This window comes from Loxodonta africana, chromosome 22 (assembly GCF_030014295.1).
Source record: "Loxodonta africana isolate mLoxAfr1 chromosome 22, mLoxAfr1.hap2, whole genome shotgun sequence".
Taxonomy (NCBI): domain Eukaryota; kingdom Metazoa; phylum Chordata; class Mammalia; order Proboscidea; family Elephantidae; genus Loxodonta; species Loxodonta africana.
The window spans coordinates 28993169-28999886 of NC_087363.1; positions in this window are offsets into that span (position 1 = coordinate 28993169).

Consider the following 6718-nt stretch of genomic DNA (forward strand, 5'->3'; position numbering starts at 1 on the left):
TTCCAGGAATTCATCCATTTCTACTAGGTTTGCAAATTTGTTAGAGTACAATTTTTCGTAATAATCCAATATGATTCTTTTAATTTCAGTTGGGTCTATTGTGATGTGGCCCTTCTCGTTTCTTATTCGGGTTGTTTCCTTTCCTGTATTTCTTTAGTCAGTCTAGCCAATGGTTTATCAATTTTGTTAATTTTTTCAAAGAACCAGCTTTTGGCTTTGTTAATTCTTTCAATTATTTTTCTGTTCCCTAATTCATTTAGTTCAGCTCTAATTTTTATGATTTGTTTTCTTCTGGTGCCTGATGGATTCTTTTGTGGCTCACTTTCTATTTGTTCAAGTTGTAGGGACAGTTCTCTGATTTTGGCTCTTTCTTCTTTTTGTATGTGTGCATTTATCGATATAAATTGACCTCTGAGCACTGCTTTTGCTGTGTCCCAGAGGTTTTGATAGGAAATATTTTCATTCTCGTTGCATTCTATGAATTTCCTTATTCCCTCCTTGATGTCTTCTAAAACCCAGTCGTTTTGAGCAGGGTATTGCTCAGTTTCCAAGTATTTGATTTCTTTTCCCTAGTTTTTCTGTTACTGATTTCTAGTTTTATTGCCTTGTGGTCTGAGAAGATGCTTTGTAATATTTCGATGTTTTGGACTCTGCAAAGGTTTGTTTTATGACCTAATATGTGGTCTATTCTAGAGAATGTTCCATGTGCGCTAGAAAAAAAAGTATACTTTGCAGCAGTTGGGTGGAGAGTTCTGTATAAGTCAATGAGGTCAAGTTGGTTGATTGTTGTAAGTAGGTCTTCCGTGTCTCTATTGAGCTTCTTACTGGATGTCCTGTCCTTCTCTGAAAGTGGTGTGTTGAAGTCTCCTACTATAATTGTGGAGGTGTCTATCTCACTTTTCAGTTCTGTTAAAATTTGATTTATGTATCTTGCAGCCCTGTCGTTGGGTGCATAAATATTTAATATGGTTATGTCTTCCTGATCAATTGTCCCTTTTATCATTATGTAGTGTCCTTCTTTATCCTTTGTGGTGGATTTAAGTCTAAAGTCTATTTTGTCAGAAATTAATATTGCTACTCCTCTTCTTTTTTGCTTATTGTTTGCTTGATATATTTTTTTCCATCCTTTGAGTTTTAGTTTGTTTGTGTCTCTGAGTCTAAGGTGTGTCTCTTGTAGGCAGCATATAGACGGATCGTGTTTCTTTATCCAGTCCGAGACTCTCTGTCTCTTTATTGGTGCATTTAGTCCATTTACATTCAGCGTAATTATAGATAAATAAGTGTTTAGTGTTGTCATTTTGATGCCTTTTTATGTGTGTTGTTGACAATTTCATTTTTCCACTTACTTTTTTGTGCTGAGACATTTTTCTTAGTAAATTGTGAGATCCTCATTTTCGTAGTGTTTGACTTTATGTTTGTTGAGTCGTTACGTTTTTCTTGGCTTTTATCTTGAGTTATGGAGTTGTTATACCTCTTTGTGGTTACCTTAATATTTACCCCTATTTTTCTAAGTAAAAACCTAACTTGTATTGTTCTATATCGCCTTGTATCACTCTCCATATGGCAGTTCTATGCCACCTTTATTTAGTCCCTCTTTTTGATTATTGTGATCTTTTACATATTGACTTCAATGATTCCCTGTTATGAGCATTTTTTTTTTTAATTAATCTTAATTTGTTTTTGTGATTTCCCTATTTGAGTTGATATCAGGATGTTCTGTTTTGTGACCTTGTGTTGTGCTGGTATCTGGTATTATTGGTTTTCTGACCAAACAATATCCTTTAGTATTTCTTGTAGCTTTGGTTTGGTTTTTGCAAATTCTCTAAGCTTGTGTTTATCTGTAAGTAACTTAATTTCGCCTTCATATTTCAGAGAGAGTTTTGCTGGATATATGATCCTTGGCTGGCAGTTTTTCTCCTTCTGTGCTCTGTATATGTCATCCCATTGCCTTCTTGACTGCATGGTTTCTGCTGAGTAGTCTGAACTTATTCTTATTGATTCTCCCTTGAAGGAGACCTTTCTTTTCTCCCTGGCTGCTTTTAAAATTTTCTGTTTATCTTTGGTTTTGGCAAGTTTGATGATAATATGTCTTGGTGTTTTTCTTTTTGGATCAATCTTAAATGGGGTTCGATGAGCATCTTGGATAGATACTCTTTTGTCTTTCATGATGTCAGGGAAGTTTTCTGTCAGCAGATCTTCAACTATTTTCTCTGTGTTTTCTGTGCTCCCTCCCTGTTCCGGAAGTCCAATCACACGCAAGTCATCCTTCTTGATAGAGTCCCGCATGATTCTTAGGGTTTCTTCATTTTTTTTAATTCTTTTATCTGATTTTTTTTCAGCTATGTTGGTGTTAATTCCCTGGTCCTCCAGATGTCCCAGTCTGCATTCTAATTGCTCGAGTCTGCTCCTCTGACTTCCTATTGTGTTGTCTAATTCTGTAATTTTATTGTTAATCTTTTGGATTTCTACATGCTGTCTCTCTATGGATTCTTGCAACTTATTAATTTTTCCACTATGTTCTTGAATAATCTTTTTGAGCTCTTCAACTGTTTTATCAGTGTGTTCCTTGGCTTTTTCTGCAATTTGCCTTATTTCGTTTGTGATGTCTTGAAGCACTCTGTAAATTAGTTTTTTATATTCTGTATCTGATAATTCCAAGATTGTATCTTCATTTGGGAAAGATTTTGATTCTTTTGTTTGGGGGGTTGTAGAAGCTGTCATGGTCTGCTTCTTTATGTGGTTTGATATCGACTGCTGTCTCTGAGCCATCACTACATATAAAAAAAAGATACAGTAGTCGTTTATTCTGTAATTGCTCACTGAGTCTTATCTTGTTTTATTTTCTTTCAATATATGTGGATGGGCTACTAGATTGTGCTGTCTTGTTTGTTGTAGCCCTTGACTTACTCATGACCTATTACCAGCTGGTTTGGGCTGTTGCCAGATATATATGCCTGAGTCTATTCACTATTCTTGAGTAGAATCTGATTTTGGGTCATCAAGTGTGTGCTGCACCCTAACATCTATCCACTTCGAGAAGTAGTGGTGATAGTTGTGTGCACCAGATTCTAGTAGCAGCAGGAGGTCACACTCCGGGGGGGGGGGCAGGATGCTGACAGGCTTCCCCCAAGTGCCAGTGAGGTAGGTGTGTCTCTATTCCTAAAGCACTTTGGTGGGTGGGCTCTGCAGATGTACCTTAGGCACCCAATGCATGTACTTCTACAGATTGGTAGGTGTCACTATCCTCAGACCCCTATGACAGGAGGCTAGGTGGCTTAGGTCGAGCTTCAGCCCTCAGTTCCCCGTTGTGGGTCAGTGAGGGCTCTGTTTAATAGGTAGAGATATCAGACCTGGGAAACTTGTCTTTCCAGTAGTCTGCTAAAACGATTACAGTCAGATCACTATCAGAATTGCCTTTGCATTATAATAGCCACCTTGTTGCCTGTAGGGATGAAAGCCCAAGACTGTGGATCTCATATGTCTGGCTGGAGCTGGTTCTGTATTTTCAGTCCAATTTCGGGAAGTCAGGGAAGGATTTTTGGTCCCGGGGTTTTTTGTAGCTGCTTCTCTCAGGTCAGGAGAATGGGTTAGGAAAAGACAAAAACAAAAACAAAAAAATACTACAGAGCACTTTACTCCCTGGCCCAGGAAATTCCATTGTTAACATCGCTGCCTGGGAAGGCGGGGAGGGATCAGATAGATAGGAGAGAGTAGCACCCAGGAATATAGACAAAGTTACTTATCTTGCTTGGTGATGACTGTTTTATCTGAGATTCCCGAGGAGGGGCTTGTAGCCTGTGTGTGCTGGCTGGGTGGAGATTGCCCCTGAGAGTCAGGCCTGCTTCCTGTGCTTGTGCTGTCTCAGAAGCCATGGTTGGTTCCTCCGCTCCCAGTCCAATGCCCAGTGCCAAGGTTCCCTGGCTTAGACCCCGCACTCCAGGCTCCAAAACCGGTCACTGCCTCCCGGTAACTTTTCCTCCTGTCAGCTGTGTCACTGCACTGCCTGCGTGCACTGCCTGGGCTTCCCCCGAGGTCACTTCAGGGAGCTAGGTCTGTGTCCCGTGTTTGTGCTGTCTCAGGATGCCGTGCTCAGCTCCCCTGCGCCCAGTCCAAAGCCCGGCGCCAGGGTTTTCTGACTGGGACGCTGGCTCCAGGCTCCAAAAGCAGTCGCTGCTTCCCCGTGGTTGTTTGTTCTCTCGTTAGCCCCATCAGTGTGCAGCCTGCTTGCACTGGCTGAGTCTCTATGGAGGTTACCCCAGGGGGCTAGGGGCTAGGGCTGTGTCCCGTGCCTGTCCCGCCTCAGCAAGCTGCAATTAGCCCTGCCACTCGGCACCAGGGAACCGCGGGGGCTCAAGGCTCTGGAGCGGGTCACGGGTTCCAGAAGCGGCCGCTGGTTCAGGGCGCAGCTTTTCGCTCACCTGTCACTCAGGTCAACTCTTTAGATCTGTGTTCGATGGTCAGGGTTCGTAGATTGTCATATATGTGATCGAGTCACTTATTTTTCCGAGTCTTTTTTGCAAGAGGGATCTGAGGTAGCGTCTACCTAGTCAGCCACCTTGGCTCCACCTCCTCTTAAGGATTTTTGTTTTCAAAGTTTGAAGTGCAAAAGGACAACCAGACGTGACGGCTTGTGTGGGTTGCCCTAACCTACATGAAAGCCAGAAATCTGGATTCCAGGAGAATTACAACTCGTTCATCACTCCTACCTTTGGATCATAATCTTGTTATAGAATCTTTGATCAAAAATGCTCAGTAAATGGTAATTGGGCAGCATCTGGTTTTTAAGATCCCAGGCCCCATACAGTGAACTAGGAATAGGATAGAAACACTAACAATAATATTAGGCCAATTGTCTGAAGTAACCAGTGAAACCATGATCCTAAGGTCTTTGGACCAAGGAAAGAAATCTCATGAGGTGTTTGTCTATTCGTAAGCAGCATCAGTAATGGCTTTTCATGTGCCTCAGCAACAACTACATTCTGGAAAACCTCGGACTGGGTGTTACTATAAACACAGCAACATTTGTTAAGGCACAAACTGTTCCTCAAGAGAACTAATAGAAAAATCTATTGCTGTTCTATTTTGTAAAATTATAGCTTGAACTTCAGATAATTCTCTGGTTATGATAGTTACAACTTTGCTAAGTTTACCAACAAGGACTTCTAATTCAAGAGTTACAATACCTAAGCCCATTAGTTAGAGAATTTAGAAGAAGGGAAAATGGTTCCTTATATCCAGAAAGTAGGACCTTAAAATACCAGCAATATTCCCATCTAAAACCCATCGTTTCCTTTTGTTTACTCAGTCTTATGGAGTTAATTTCTGTTCCATGTGATTCTGGATTAGCCATAATCTTCAAACCCATCAGCTTCTGCATAGGGGTTCTGGAAATTTCATTGATTAGCATAGTCTTTTTGCAAGTCTGATATAATCCATCTTTTTATTGAGATATTCTGGTCAAAAGTTTTCAGCAAATTAGCAAAGTAAAAACTTATCTGCAGATGACAAAACTTAATATGGCCATGATTAATTTATAAAAATAATACTCATAGTGAAAGATCTGATAGAAATTAATTGCAAGCATAATGTAAAGGCCAAATAAAATCAGTTAAAAAAACTTTAGATAAAAATATTTCTAAATATAACCATTAACCATATTTTTAAAGAGCTTCAGATATAATACATAATAATCTTGAGACATAATACGATAGTCAGGATATACCAAGAATATCAAATCTCTAAATACCTGAATAGTAAAAAAAAAAAAAAAAACTTTCATAGGTAAATGATGTAAATTCCCCAACCAAACCATTGTCTTTGATAAAGTTGCAACCAAGTTAACAATTAAGAAATAATACTAAATTATGACATAATACGTGTTTGCTGTCTAATATTAGGCAAAAACACAAGAGAAAATACTAACTTATACATTTTAACCCAAAGGGATTCAAGCGTTTCTCTTGATTTTGACAACACATTCCATGTAATTTATTAAATAAAACTTTTAGCACTTTTCTTTTATAAAAATTTTTTGTGGCTTTCCATGAAGTTTCAAAGTTGTTAGGAGTGTATCATAAATCACTGAGAAATAATACTTAAGTATTATTATTGTTATTTAATCAAAAATCTTAAAGGTAAAAACCTTAGTTTTTTTTCCCTAAAGCCATATGGCTTGGTTTTCAACTCAGGAATCTTATTCTAATAAGGGACCAAACCTTTGTCTTCGAGGCAGATTACACAAAGAATAAATTAACCTTCAACTCAGAAAATCAAAGAAAATTTTGTTATTTTACCAGCAAGAAACCCAATTCTTTGTTTTACATTTTACTTGATGTTAAAGCTCCTAAAAATCTCATAAATTAAACCATTAAACTTTAGCCAGACAGATAAAACTTTTGACCATATCAAATAAATTTCTTTTTAATAAACCTCTTAAATGTTGTCTTTGTTGCATATCTCTTATAGACAGAAAGACCACGTAAACTCACTGAACAATACCACACAAAACAAGGATATGGGAATTCCAGTTTCTTAAAGTGTATATAGAAATTTTTGATAAGATTGACTCAGTTCAGTGGAAATAACAGGTTTTAGATAAAACTTATTAACTTGCCAGAGCATCCAATGGAGGAATATCATTGTGGTTCTTTATTGAGAAGCTATATCACAAAGCAGGTATGGAGCTACCCCTTCTCCCCGAGAATTTGGCAAAACAGAG